General features: G+C 42.2%; 1 pseudogene; it reads right to left on the bottom strand.

The window, feature by feature from the left end:
• Positions 1-357: 357 nt before the first annotated feature.
• Positions 358-2,910, bottom strand: LOC137853002 (cytoskeleton-associated protein 2-like; annotated as a pseudogene).
• Between the last annotated feature and the right edge of the window lie 11,920 nt (positions 2,911-14,830).

Below are 14,830 nucleotides of genomic sequence, written 5' to 3'. Positions count from 1 at the left end.
CTCATCAACACAAATGGCCTGGGAAGAATGTGAGGGGAAAAGAGAGATAAATCTTACTAGTCCATAAATCTGACCTCCCTCTTATTCCTCTATGAGTTATGAAGGAATGCAGCTACTTAGGAATCTGGTAACTAGCTAAATGACAAGGGGCTGTGTAATAATCATGTGGAAGGAAGGCAGGAGAAGACATGAAGTGCAAACAGGACTTTGCAAACAGGACAATGAATTACAAAATAGAAATATATATTATTTTTAAAGTGATTGACAACTTAAATTCACTGAACATTTTGAATGAACTATTTGTAAATTAATTATTTAAAATTTGTTTTCACAAACAATCCCTAGGAACACAAGAATAAATTCAAAGTGATAATGACCTGTTTGCATATAATAACTTTAAATTGAACAGTTAAGTTGTTTGAAAGAGAAAACAACCATCCTGTAGTGAATTATTTGCTCATCTCTGTTTCTGAGATGTTTCATCTTCTCCCATGGGCTCCCAGGGCACAGGCTGCTCAGCCTTCTCCCCTCCTGGTGGTTGGTCTGCAGTCTTCAGAATATCACAGACAATTTCTCCAAGCTCCTGGAGTGGGGCAGCACTGGCACAGATTGCGGCTTCATACAGCTCCATCACGTCAAAGGGGCTGCTCCAGGTGAGCAGTTTCACTTTCCAGGTCCAGAACTTGGTGCATTTTTCTGCCTGGGGCTCACAGGACAGAATTGCAGAGAGCTCCTCTGACCGGACACCCTCCTTGATGAGCTTCAGGCACTCAGTTAGCAGGTTGCTGATTTTATCCAAGTGGAGCTGCTCAGGCTTCTCTGCTTTCTCTTCCTCCTCGACAGTGCTCCAGATGGGCAGCTTCTCTCTCACTGGCTTTTTATTGGACAGCATCATAGATGGCCATTTGTAGGACTTGCCTTTGGATGCCAGCCCCTGCTCCAGTTGTCTCTTCTGATCCTCAGCCATCTGGGTCTTGGGGATGCATCCTGTGTGCACCCCGCATACCTGCAGTGGCTCCAGGTTCAGGCTCTCTCTCCTGCTCTCAGCCCCTTGAACTTTGGGGCTGTGAGACCAGCCCATGGTGGCTCTGGCTCGGGACGCTGCTGTGTGTCTGGGCAGCACTGCCTTCATGTTCTTCCTCTCTGCCCCCCATTTAACTGAAGGTCTTTGCCCCAGCACCACAGTGCCCAGCTTCACGCTGGAGCTCCTCATGGACCCCAGGTTTGTGGTTCCCTGGGGCCTGCTGGAGGATTTGGGGGAGATCTTTTTGCTTGGGGAGCCCTACTGCGGTGCTGAAGACTTCCCTCCGGAAGCACGCCAAGTGGCTTTCCTACGGGTTGCCCTGCTGTACTCATTTTTTTAATGTTTTACTGCTGTTTTTTAGTGTAGCAAATTAGTAGAAACAGCAAGCAACTGAGGGGGTTGCAATGGTTGGGTTTTGCCACTTGGTTTTTGAGATGCACTCTGAGTTTGGCAGGGACTTCCTGAATTTGTCCTGAATCAGTGTTTCCTTAGCCTGGCAGCTATTAATTCTGTCCTTTGGGCCCTGGATGGTGCTCGACACAGTGCCTGAGGTTTGCCTATGAGCCAAAGCTCTCTTGTTCCTGAGACTGCTTCCGTCAGACTGAAAAGCTCTGCTCTGCACAAGGTTTATAGGTGCTTGTGCTGAGAAGCTATCTTTGTTGCAGTCCAGATGTTCCTGCAGGCCCTCGCTCAGTGATGAAGGTGCCCTGGGAACGGGGCGGCCACTTGTGGTTTCCTCAGTCCCTCCTGGGTTTAGGGAACCAGAGGCAGAAGCTGGGAGCCTCCCTCTGGGCTGTGTAGAAGGGTTCACACCTGGGATGAGCCCTGGGGCCAGCTTTGTGCTCTTCCCCGGCTGCTCTGGATATACCACAGCTACTCCCCAGGATGCACTTGAAGGTTTTTGTGGGGCAGTGTGGCCACCCAGCCATGTGGATTTGGAGGCAAGCTTGCTGTCCCTCTGAGCATCCTTTGCCACATTTGGGAGAGCATCCCTCTTGTGCCTGTCAGCATGTTCTGTTTTAGAAATTGGTTTTAGGAGTAGATTAATCCAGTCATTTAAATAGGGGTTGGTGCTCAGGTGTTTCACCTTTCCTGTGGCTGCCAGGTACTCCTGGTGTTGTCTCCTGCACTCGTCCTGCTCAGCCTCAGTTGCCTGCATCATGTCTGGACCCCGTCCCGCAGCACATGGCTGCCACCCTTAACTGCTGCCTACCCTGCTGGCTGCTCCTGCTCTACTCCGTGCTGGTGTGGCATCACCTCAAGTACTGTGTGCAGTTCTGGGCACCCCAGTACAAAAAGGATGTAAAACTGCTGGAGAGTGTCCAGAGGAGAGTGAAGAAGATGGTGAAGGGCCTAGAGGGGAAGACATATGAGGAGCGGCTGAGGACACTCTCAGCCTGGAGAAGAGGAGGCTGAGGGGGGAACCTCATCGTGATCTACAACTTCCTCACAAGGGGGAGTGGAGAGGCAGGTGACCTATTCTCCGTAAACACCAGTGATAGGATCCGCTGGAATGGTTTTAATCACAGAATCACAGAATTGTAGGGGTTGGAAGGGACCTCGAAAGATCATTGGTCCAACCTCCCTGCCAAAGCAGGTTCCTCAGAGCAGGCTGCCCACGTAGGCATCTAGACAGGCCTTGAATATCTCCAGAGAAGGAGACTCCACAACCTCCCTAGGCAGCCTGTTCCAATGCTCCATCACCCTCACCGTGAAGAAAGCTGAGGCAGGGGAGGTTTAGGCTGGACATCAGGAAGAGGTTCTTCACCGAGAGGGTGGTTGCACACTGGAACAGGCTCCCCACTGCACCAAGCCTGTCTGAATTTAAGAAGCGCTTGGATTGTGCACTTAGTCACATGGTCTGAATTTTTGGGTAGACCTGTGCGGTGCCAGGAGTTGGACTTGATGATCCTTATGGGTCCCTTCTAACTCAAGATATTCTATGATTCTATGGATTTCTAAGACTTGATGCATGAGTCACAGGCAATATGATGAAACAAGGGATTTGCATGAAAAAAAAAATCTCCCATCTTTTTTAAACAGCCATTTCATCACTTCTTCTGTACTTCTAGCTTTTCTCTACACACTGAATTAAGATGGGAAAAATATATAGAGACTATACACCTAATGATATCCTATACAGTTGTTTCTTTCCACCAAACATTCACTTTATCCATGCTGTTATTTTTGAAGCTGTTACTGAGTGAGAGATTTTTAAACTATTTTTCATCATCAGTGTGTACCGCTTTTTACGGATGTGTTTTGGAGAGATTGCTCTTTACACCAAGGTTTCTCATCAGTGGATATTTTTAAAAAAAACCATAATGCGTGATTTTTATTGTTTGCCAAGGTATCTTTTTATCCACAGAAGGCTGGCGGTAACTTGTTTTGCCGTTGTCTGTGTATATATCTTCTGACTGCATTTCTTCTGTAATGATGTGCTGCGTATGCCATGCATGGGTCTGAAAATTCAACAATACGATAAATTAGAGAAAGATGATGATTGATTTAAGAGACCTATTATTTCTACCACATTCTGCTACAGGCATACCAGGACTGCAGTTTTGAGCAGGCGTCGCACTGCTATCAGTATCTTTTAGATAAGCTTTAAATAACTACTGGAAAAACACTCTGGACAGTTTTATGAAGATAATAACAGCAATTAAATCGTGACTCTTTCGGGAGAAACACTCAGCACACCACTGAAGAAAATATCTCAGTGAGACCTCCTTGCTCGGATATAGAGATACAAAGACACCTGCCGGGAGGCTGGGATTGATGCGGCCCACAATGGGTGGCAGGGGGCTTTGTGGCCAGGCAGGTGGGCAGAATTTGTGCTCCACGTGGGCAGGATGTGTGCTCCCTGCCCCTGTCAGACCCCTGGGCTTCTGTCCTCCCCTGGCTCCATCTTGCTGACAGCCAGTGGGGCAGCCCTGCCATCAAGCACCAAGCACCCCCAGGCCTGGCCCCCATGCGGTGGCAGCTGTTGAAAGGCTGTGGTGTGCCCAGAGCCTGCAATTTATGATGAACGCTCTCAACGGTGGCCTCAGGGATGGCTTGGCAGGGCAGGGGGCTGGGTGACACTCACTGGTACTAAGAAGGCAGTGTCTCCTTATCCTGCCCAGGCAACCCTAGGGGCTTTCTTCAGGAAGGAGGTTGCTCCTGATGTTGCCCGCTGGTCTGAGCAACAAGGCCATAGTGGAACCCTGCCTCCACCCATGAAAGACAGCCTGAGGGCTCACCGATCTCCATCTGCTTACTGGGCCCTGTCCCTCCAGTGACAGGTGATCCCTGTCGTTGCCTTTTACTCTTTCCAGGACATGGTGGAAGTGGGGCTGCCCGTCTGGGTAACCTGATCCCTTGCTGCCTGTTGTGAGACCCAAGTCCAGTCTTTGTTTCTGTCTGGGGATTTTCCCGTGTGTGTCCTGCAGGCAACAGCTGATGGCCTGCTGGTCAGGGCAGGCCCAGGGCAGGATCAGCTTTCACCTCAGGGGTGACATCCTTCCATTCTCCAGCAGTTGGCTGAGAGGAATGCTGTCTAACCCAGCCAGCAGCTTACTGCCAGGGGTGCAGACCAGTTTTTCCCAGCTGCCAACCCATAGCTGATGGTCTGCTGGAGCTTGCACAGAAAGCAAATGATAGCAACAGGAGTGGATCCCTGACTTTTTATATATTGTATAAAATAGCCCCATAAAAAGGTGAAAAGCAGTGACACAGCTGCAATCTTGTTTCTAGGCCTCATGGGAACACTGAGATGCAGAGGTGGGAAAGTGGTCTTGTAAACCAGAAAAGCTTTGGTAGGGAAAGCAAGGAGGATATTAGAGTGGAGTAGGAATATCCAAAAAAGGCGTGAATAGCTGTTCCTAGTGGGTACAATTACTTAAGTCCTTGCTTCATTTATATTCCTCCCATACCTAGCTGAGTGCTCACTGACTTAATGGTGGCCTCCTAAATGTCCTGAGAGTTGTCAGTTTGCTAGCTTCCTTCAGGAATAAATAAAATCGACTGGTAAGCTTGAAGCTGTGTCTATCTGAGGACTGCTACTTTTGTAGGAAATAAGCTCCGCATTATGCATGTGGACAGTGAGCCACCAGTGAAGCCAAAGTGAGGAATAATGGTGCCTTTAGAGCTTTTTTCCAAATGCCTGCTATTAAAGTTTTACATTCTGAAAGGAGCTTATTGCTTTCAGGCAGGACTGTTTTACCACAAGAAAATTGGAAAGGGGAGGAAGAAAGAAGAGAGGAGGGGAGAGAAAGAAAGGAGTCCTGCGTTGTATAAAAACAATTGGGACTTAGTGGAAAGTGGAATTGGTTACTAATGATCTGTGGCTAAGAAAGTATTAAACAAATTCAGACTCCAGCCTCTGTGATGATAATACTCAGTGGGTGAGAGCAAGGCAACGTGAATGTCAGTGAAGAATGAAAGCTGTGGTCCTGCTGCAGCCTGGTGTGGCTGCTGCCCTGGCTCTACTGCTCCGCCTGACTGCCTGATACCCACTGCGATGCAGTCCTGCACTAACAATTAGCAGCATTCCTGGCTGCTCCTTTTGAACCAGCAAACAAACAATTTTCTGCCTATCATCTCTCCATTCCCCTCAGTCCTTTTGAGTGTTCATATGAAATGGAGTTGTAAGGAGCCTCCCTGCAGCATGGAAGAATAAATTGTTACCACTGGAGGAACTGCAGGATAAAATCCCATGGCCTGTGTTACGCAGGAGATCTGGCTACATGATTATTGTAATGGTTCTTGCTGACCTTAAAATCTTTGTTATTTTCTGCTTCAGCAGGGCTGACTTACATCCTAGAGGTTGTAATATAAGGTTGGCTTTTTTTGTGAAATATTGATATTGACTCTTCCTGCTGTCCACTCCCTGTGACGGTAATATATGCCACTCGGAAGAGTTCATCTTGTGCACTGCATTTATACAAACTAGCTATCAGTTTGTTTGAAGCATTTTTAATGCCAGGCACTTTTACTGTGGCCACAGACTCCATGGGCAGAGAACACCTGATACGGTTCTTTGCACACTACGTCTGTGGGAGAGCTTCCCTTCCAAGAAGTGGATCCTGAGAGTGTCCCTGCCCTATCCTGGTGTCTCTGCACTGCTTACTTCTGCAGCAGTAAATGTGCAGTGAGAAAAGCAGTCTTTTGGGGGGTCATTACATTCCTTGTCTGCAAATGTGTCAGACAGCGGTGTAAGCTGTCTGTAATGTGTAAGCAAAGTTATTTCCTTTCCCAGTTCTGCAGATGGGCATGGCAACCTTCATGCTGGACTGCGGCTAGGTGCAGGATCTGGTTTGTGTTACTTTGTCAGTCACTACATCCTCAGGTAAAGGAAAAGCCCATGAGTAGGCTGCAATATCACTTCAGAGCTTGCACAGCATTGTGTTGCCAGAGAAATGTATTTTGTGTCAAAGCCTCGATCCAGTTCTGAGAACTGAAAAATCTGAAGTAATTGCTGTCTTTCTGTGTATACATCCGTGGCTCTGCCTTCTGAGGTGCTGCTGTTGACTGTGTATCATAAGCAAAAAGGGAAAGAACATGGGGTTATGTATCCAGGCTCCACTCAGAGCCTTTCATTTTCTTACTTTGCTAGAATATTTTCTAGTTTGATGACTTCAATCACAGGCTTCTTTGTTTATTTGCTCTGCTGCTAAACTGTGATTTCTTAAATCACTCCCTGTTGGCCCTTTTATAATTCTCAGCTTCCCTAATAACCTTAATTTTCTGTCCCAATTTTCTTCTTCGGTGTTAACACCTGCTATTTTCTTTTTCTTTGTAAACTGGAAACTCTTATGGTGCAACTCTGTTTAGTGGAGTGGCTGTGGTGAGCTGAAATATCTTAATCAAATCCTGTGCTCATATGGAGCTCAGACACCAAGGAAATTTGAAGGTGTGAAACTGTTTTCTATTCAAACAATGAAAAATAAATTGTCTTCACTACTATTATATAGGAAATTCATCATAAAAAAAAAGGTGTGGTCATTTCAGTCAGACTGCAGCTTTTGATCTTGCTTGTATACCTGAATTGTTAGAGAAGGAAAAGAGGAATCCATATACATACAATTTTTGTGTGTTGATGATTGCATGTATATGAACCAGTAGGCACTGAAGTGTTTCTCTCTCATTGGGAAAGCACTATTGCTGAGAAATCATCTTTGTGCTTTTTCAGATATATGAAGTCTAGTTGTGTTACTTTGCATCGTCACGCCAGAAGAACTACAAAAGAAAAATCCATTTTTCTCTAATAAACCTGATGTGTATTGTTTTGCAGATAAAATCAGCCTCTGCTGATGTATCTCACTTAGTTTCTGCCTGGAATTGTCACCTCGTCTTGATCTCATTTGCTTCTATGTAAATGTATTGAAAATTGCCTGACAGTCACAGATATCACCCAATTTGCAGTGAGGGTACATAAAGTCGGAACTGGCTCCCAGGACTGAATTCTGCATCAGTGTAAACCTTGATGTGATATCCATGCAGGACAACATGAAGTTCTTGCTCCTGAAAGCAGACAGTTTAGATGTTGAATGTGAGCATGGATAGAGAAGAGGATTGCTCATCAGAAAAAATGGCTAAATTGAGTTAGAACAAGGACCCCTGGGATCCTCTCTTGTGAGCACAAGTCCTGTAAGAACAGAACAAGACTAATACTTCCCCTTAATGCTCTCCTGGCCTTTACCTACTTTCAGCTCAAAGAACTTCCTGAGCTTTTTGAGCTCTATTTAGTAACGTGTCTTGGAAGCTGCATTTAGACAAGTGGATGTGTCTTACAAGAATTTGTCTGACTTCCTGTTGAGCCCACATCATTTTCTTGTATGCACAACTTCCTTTGACAAGGAGCTGCACAGGCAAACCACCTTTGTGTGAGGGCTGTCTCTTTTTATTTGCTTTAAATCTAGTTCCTATAAGCTTCATTTGACAGTCTTTAGTTCTTGCAGTGGATAGACAGCAAACAGTCTCTATCCATTCGCTCCACAGCATTCGTAAGATTTCAGAACTCTATAAACCATTCCATAGTTTATCATAGTTGATCTTTGTCTGAGCTTTTTCCACCTCAAATGTATCCTTTTTTGAGATAAGGGGACCCAAACTGAAAAAAATAATAATAATAAAAAAAAATACAACAAATAAGTCTGCAGATCAACGGACTCATTGTATTTTTGGTTTGCCTTTGAGTTGTATTTTTGTGCGTGTTGGTTTTGATTGTTTGTTTTTGACTGCTACTGAGCTCTGAGCTGATGCTTCCATGGAGCTGTCTGCTGTAACCTCAAGCTCTCATTCCTAAATAGCAATTGTCAGCTCAGAGTCCATCATGTTATATGTAAAGCTGACAATGTTCTTGGACACATACGTTACTTTATACTTCCTGAAACTGAATTTCATCTGCCACTTCCTCTTCTAGTCATTTAGACTTGTAAGGTCTTCTGTGGTCCTTCACAGTACTGCCTTGAATAATTTCATATTCTCAGCAAACTTTGATACTGCCCTAGTCAGCCACCTTTCCAGGTCAGTCAGGAATATGTTAAACATCACATGTCTCAGAGCAGACCCTAGCACAATTTCACAGTGAAGGATATTTGTTCTGTTGCAAGGACAGACCTATTTCACGTCTATCAGCCAGTTACCTGTCCCTGCCAGGTTCTTCCCTCTTATCCCATGGCTGCTACGTTTCTTTAGAAACCGTTAATGAGAGACTTTGTCAAAAGCACTTTGAAAATCCAGCTGTACTTTGCTTGACTGGCTCACCCAACCCACATGCTTGTCAACTTCAAAAAACTTTAATGTATTTTACAAGGAAGAAATTCCCTTTACAGAACCGGCATTGGCTTTTCCAAGTAGACTGCATTTAGATAGGCATCTTAGATAAAAAGTCTGTCCTTTGTTGTAGCTTTTACAAATTTGTGCACTAGAGATAACAGCTTGCAAGCCTGTAGCTCTCTGAATCCTTCCTGGCACTATATTTGCTAGCATTTAGTGTTAATGGTACCCAAAAAGTGAAACTGGGAGGTCACATTAGTGGTTCATCTCTGATTTCCTTGGGTTTTCTCAGAGCTCTTGGCTAAATACTGCCCAGTCCAGAGGTTTTGTTAGCACTTACGGGAACTTTACAGTAGCCTTTCCACAGTTACTGACATCTCAGATGGACCCTTGGCAGCAATGACTTCCGAGAAGGCTTCTAGCGAAGAAATCTCCTGTTTCTTCCACAGCGCACTGTGATACAAATATTCCTTCTGCTCTTCTGCGACAGCCTTCCCCTCTCTGAGTACTCAGCCCGGCTGTCAGTGCGCCCTACAGACTGCCTGGCAGGCTTTTTGCTCTGATGTGCTGCAACAGGAATTTAGTACTACTTTTGATTGCTTCAGCCAACTGTTCCTCAAACTCTTTTTTGGCCTGCCTAATTATATTTTTACATTTAATCTGCCAGAGTTTATGATCCTTTTTATTTTCTTCATTTGGATACAGCTTCTGCTTTTTGAATGATGTCTTCTCAATTCTAATAACCTATTTTACTTCCCAAATCTTTAGCTCACTGCTCCACCACACCTGCTTCTTTTTATTGTTTTTCAAGCTTTTCCTAACAGACAACATGCATCGAAGCCCTGCTTTCAGTAGGATGTGTTTTGGTAGTGCTGCTCAGAAGGCTTTCATTCTCTTAGCTTTCTCTTTTTGCTTCTTTATTATGAAGTTTCCTCATTTTTGCATACTTCCACTGTTCAAAGTTCAACACTACTGTGGTGAATTTTTACTCTTTGCTGCTTTCAGAGGGGATGTTGGATCTAAGTACATTATGGTCACTGTCCTAGTGGTGTTTTTCCTGTGGAATTTTGAACCAGAACCTACATGGTCTTTAGTACCATGATGCAAAATATTTTGAGAGCCTGAGATTGATGTAATTTAGGGTTTAAAAAAAAAAATAAAAAAGGCAGCTCAGGTACTTGGACCAGTATTAACAAGACTGTTTTGAAGGCAATATGGTAGAGGTAGGTTTAAGAAGTTACTTTGAAGAAGTAAACTGTTTTGGAATTTATCACAGACCAGGAAAGAGGGCAATGTGGAGATGGATTGACCGAGGCTAGTTTCACTGAAGGAGCAGACTTGGTGTCAGCTGGACATGGTGCCATGAAGTGAGTACAGGTGGTATCAAAAGCAAGCAGAACAGATGGATTGGGAAGATAGATCTGTTAACGGTGCTTAGAATGGATTTGAAAAATAATCAAAAGATATGACTGGTTTCAGGGTGTTGCATGAGGTGATAACATGGCCTTTCCCCATATTAATTCCTTTATGCAAATAAATTTTCCTCTGTGCAAAAAGGGGCCAATATCCTGAATGCATTTGAACAACTGGGCCCCTGTCTGAAACAGTTAATGTATTAAAATCTGATTCAAACTTTATAAAATGTTAGCCTGAATAATACATGGTAGAAATTAAAGATTAGAAGTTATGACTAGGACTGATGGCCTTGAAAATATACTACATTGAGGAAATGCTATGAGATTATGTATGCCATAGTGCTTAGAAGATCCTCCGGTAAGAGGAAAATTAGCAGAATAACCTTAGGTCAAAAATGGTAACAGAAGGCTAATCCTTCAATTAATTCAATCATTGCAGATGAACCATCTTTATGCAAAGGGAGCAGGTGAGTTTGCATTGCTGTTTTGCACACGTGGGTTTTATTCACTGAGGAGAAGTAATCATCAGCCTAGGCAGTGATTTTCTCCTTGCCCCCCAAGCCCCTAGGTTAGAAATGAATGTGTGCAGAATGGATGTGTATGGTAGGAGCTATATTCTTTTCCCCTGATTTATTTGGTCTCCTATGCGCTAAATACATCAGGCATTTGTTTAAGTGTGCCTTTCTGGGTAACTGTGGGCTGGAGGAGTATTGAACTTGGTATAATACGAATCTCTCAATAAATAAAAAATCTCCTACTAAATCTCCCTTTATAAAGGCTGAGAAGAGAGATCTGTAGCATTCCACCTGTGTATGAATCGATTTCAATCAGCCTTTAGGAGGTTTCAGGCTGCGTTAGCTGTGGGATAGTTTAGGGAAGCACTGAAACTTCCCTCAGCTCCCTTATTGACAGATTTTTATGAAACTTGGAATATTTAGATTGAAGAGATTCATTCCACTATTATGTTCACTTCAAACCTATTGTAATACTGTCCGTGAGCACACCAGCTTTTCCATCACGTGTAACAGGCACAAACTTCTCTGGATAAGCCTTTTCTGGTAGCTAATTAGATCTTTAAAGAAAAGAAAAAAAAAATAATAAATTCTGATTGCTTTTTTTTTTTTTTTTTTTTTTTTTAAGAGCAATTTCTGTGTTTAGAAAAATGGGCCGACTTTCTCATTTCAGAATCCTCTGATTCTGATATGGGCAAGGTGAGAGGTTAGAGGCCTCGTTGTTAATGAGAGAGGCAGACTCTGATTTTTACACTAATTGAAGCATTTACATTTTTCAGCAGAACTAAAATGCAAAACTAACACATTCCTTGGAGATTTATAACCCCACGATGGATTCTCCTCTCCTCTCTCCCTTAATTATCCCAAATTATCTGAACTCTCATGAAGAAGAAAGAAATTAATATTAATATTCCATTTAGAATATACTCTAAAATGCAGTAGAAAATGGAGGCAATAATAATGATAAAGAGGGTAGCTGAGATGATTTGGAATATATAATCTTTCTTCTCTTCGTTGCAGCTTCCTTATACTAGAATATGCCAGGAAAAGTCTGTGTTGCATTCATTTAGCAGAACAATTTTTGTGCTGCATTGACTTCCAGTATAAAAGTAAAAGCTTAGTGAAATATTGCTCAGTTAGATGCAATATTTTGGTTTTGTGCCTAGATCAGAAAACGTATAAGGGTAAAGAAAATTGGATAACTTCTTCTGAAGTGTCTTTGTACAAGGATGTAAATAGACAGATAAGGCTCATTACTGGACAGTAGATGAAAATAGCAAGAAGAAAAGAGCTATAAACTGGACATGAAATGCAGCAAAAATCAGAGTTTGAAAAGAAAGGAAGGAATTACAGTCATTTGAGGAGCAAACGGTGGGGTCAAATTAGTCAAAAGCTGGAAATGTTGAATTCATGTATATGAGCTATAGGGGAGAGGAGAAGATCTGCTTTTATGAGAGAAACAGACGGAGAAGTGCAACAAGAAAGGGTGGCAGGGAAAAAGTGAGAATGTGTTTACATTTGGATGGTGAGACCAAAGTGCTTGGAAATCTCCAGTTAGTCACTGATTGACTACTAATCATGAGTTAAAGGTTTGCAATTGGCCTTTACTGCTTGGAGGTGGCTCCCAGCTGCTGTCCTAAATTCCTTGCTCCCAAATTTAGGGCGTTGGATTTGGGCTCTTAGTGCCCTGGAAGCTGGTAGTTACAAGGCATGAATGAAAGTGGAGCTTAGTTTTGTTTTAGAAGAGCCCCAAGATGCAAAATGTTCTTGATAATGTTCTTCAGTGTTGGGTTACCATTCACATTGAACGCAAGTATAAGCCTAAATTCAGCTTTAAAATTGAAGGCAAATATTAATCTGGGCCCCATAATCACATCAGTGTTTGCATTAACAGTCATTCAGTGAATGACTGTTGAATGGAGCCAGAGACTTCCAAAGCACCCATCACCTGTGAGCATCTTGGCTTACATCTGCCTGGATGTTACAATGTCAGCTTTATTTAAAACTATATTATCCCATGAAAGTGATATTTGATTTTTTCATACAATACTTTGTGATGAAAATATAACTTGTTAAAGTTAGGTAAGATACAGACTAGCCCCCTACTCTTTTATTTTTGTAAACTCTTCCCTTTTCACTTTCTTAAAACAACTTTGGCAGGTTGCTGCAAGGGTGGGAAATATCAACCAAAGTGAAGCCCATCTGCAAAACTGTTGCATACAGCATCACATACCAGGCTTGAGGATTGACTGTGGGAAGAAAAGCCTGTTATATTAAAACAAAACAAAACAAAACAAAAAAAAAACCTACAGAGTATGATATTAAAATTGGAGAACAGACTTGAGATCAGCTGTGAATTAAAAAAAGCATTTTGCTGTGGTTTGAAAATAGCCTTTACTGTTTTTCTAACACTTTGCCTCTTGTGTTTTGTTTGCTCAGCTTTCAGAGGCTGGAGAAATGTTTGTGAGAAATCTTGAGAAATAGAGCTAAACTTGAGTCTGACAATATATAGGAGCTGTGCATGGTCAGCATCCAATATAATACGGCTGGTACAAGGGACCAGGCAAATGTACTGTTGTGTGTGGAGGATGCCGTGGGCTTGCAGGGACAGGCACCACAGCATCATGTGTAGTGATGCCACCTGTGGCATGGAGCCAGCCTCTGGGCTTTGTGTGTTGCAGTGTCCACAGCACACGTGCAGAACTGGCCCCTAGGAGTGCTGAGCAGGACCGACTTGCTGGCACAACCACCTCACTGTGCATGGTGACTGCATTATTGTATGCCACTGGGATTGTACTGTAGCTAGAGGATGTGGTGAGTTGGATGCTTTGGGTTTGTTTTTAGTCTGGAGCATCTGCAAAAGGACTCTGTGTTTCTCAGCTTTCTTCAACAAAATATTTGGGAAGAAATGCTAGGTCCTAGTACAGTCTTTTGGTGTTACTTTCAAACTAATGACTTTCACTATAATTCAAAGCAATTTTGTGTTCCTGCTGCCTTAGCTTTGTATAAAAGTAAGAATGAAAACCAAACCAAAAAGCACTGCTAAGGATGCCTGTAGTAACTACAACATTTTGGTGTGTGTGTGTTTTGAATAGTTATTAGTATATATGTGACCTTTAAACATAATGGAATGGGGAAAGTAGATTTTATTTCATTTAGCCTGATGCAACATTTTTGACGTTAAGCATTGCAAGAACATTGAGAAACAGTAATGTCATGGATAAAGCACTGGACTGGGATTTTATTCTAGGCATAGACATAGACATTCTACATTAATTTGATTAAGAAAATTAAACAGACCATTTTGCCAGTATTTTCTAATCTGTAAAAAGAGAAAGATAATCCCACAATACCAGTCTGTAACAAATATATGACTATTACTCATATTTACAAAACAGCTTCAGATTAAATCTTTCTCTTGTCCGGTTATTTCAAAAAACAGCTATGAAGAAAACCTGACTAAAGCAAATGAAAGCTGCTATAGCAGACATCTAAAATGAATTGGCTGCCACTTGCCAGACAGTTGAATGTCTCAGGATGAGAAATTAAAATAATTTGTTTAATTTCTTAAATAACTGCTGAAGTTATCATATGACCGAAGGCACCTCCTACTGACTTCACAATCATTGAAAATTTCTGCAGCAGTCATAAAAATGATGCATCTTAGATACACTCCTCATTAATTTTGTTCATTAAATAAGATATATGAGGCTAAAATGAGACAATTTTATTATTAAAACTATGATTTGATTTCCAAATACCCTTTTGATTTGTTCTGCAGCAAACATTTTATGGATTGCTTCCTTGTTCATCATTTAACAAGCAGCAAACCGTTCTGCAAACTGTCACAAAAGAAAAAAAAAACACTTATGTCATATATTTATTTGTAAATATACAATTTTATATTATGTTTTATGTGATGTTATTATCCTAATGTAACATACTATATATATACAATATAACATTTATATTATATCACATTATTATATATTTATTTAGAAATAGAACAGCACATAAACTAGACAAAACAAATGCAAGGTAACTTTTCATGTCTTTTATTACATGTTGCCTTCTGTAGTGCTGTGTTTAAAAAAAAAAAAAAAAAAGTAATCTATATT

Source organism: Anas acuta, chromosome 3, assembly GCF_963932015.1.
Source record: "Anas acuta chromosome 3, bAnaAcu1.1, whole genome shotgun sequence".
Classification (NCBI taxonomy): domain Eukaryota; kingdom Metazoa; phylum Chordata; class Aves; order Anseriformes; family Anatidae; genus Anas; species Anas acuta.
The sequence above is the reverse complement of the archived record's forward strand: the minus strand, read 5'-3'. Positions and strand labels throughout refer to the sequence as shown.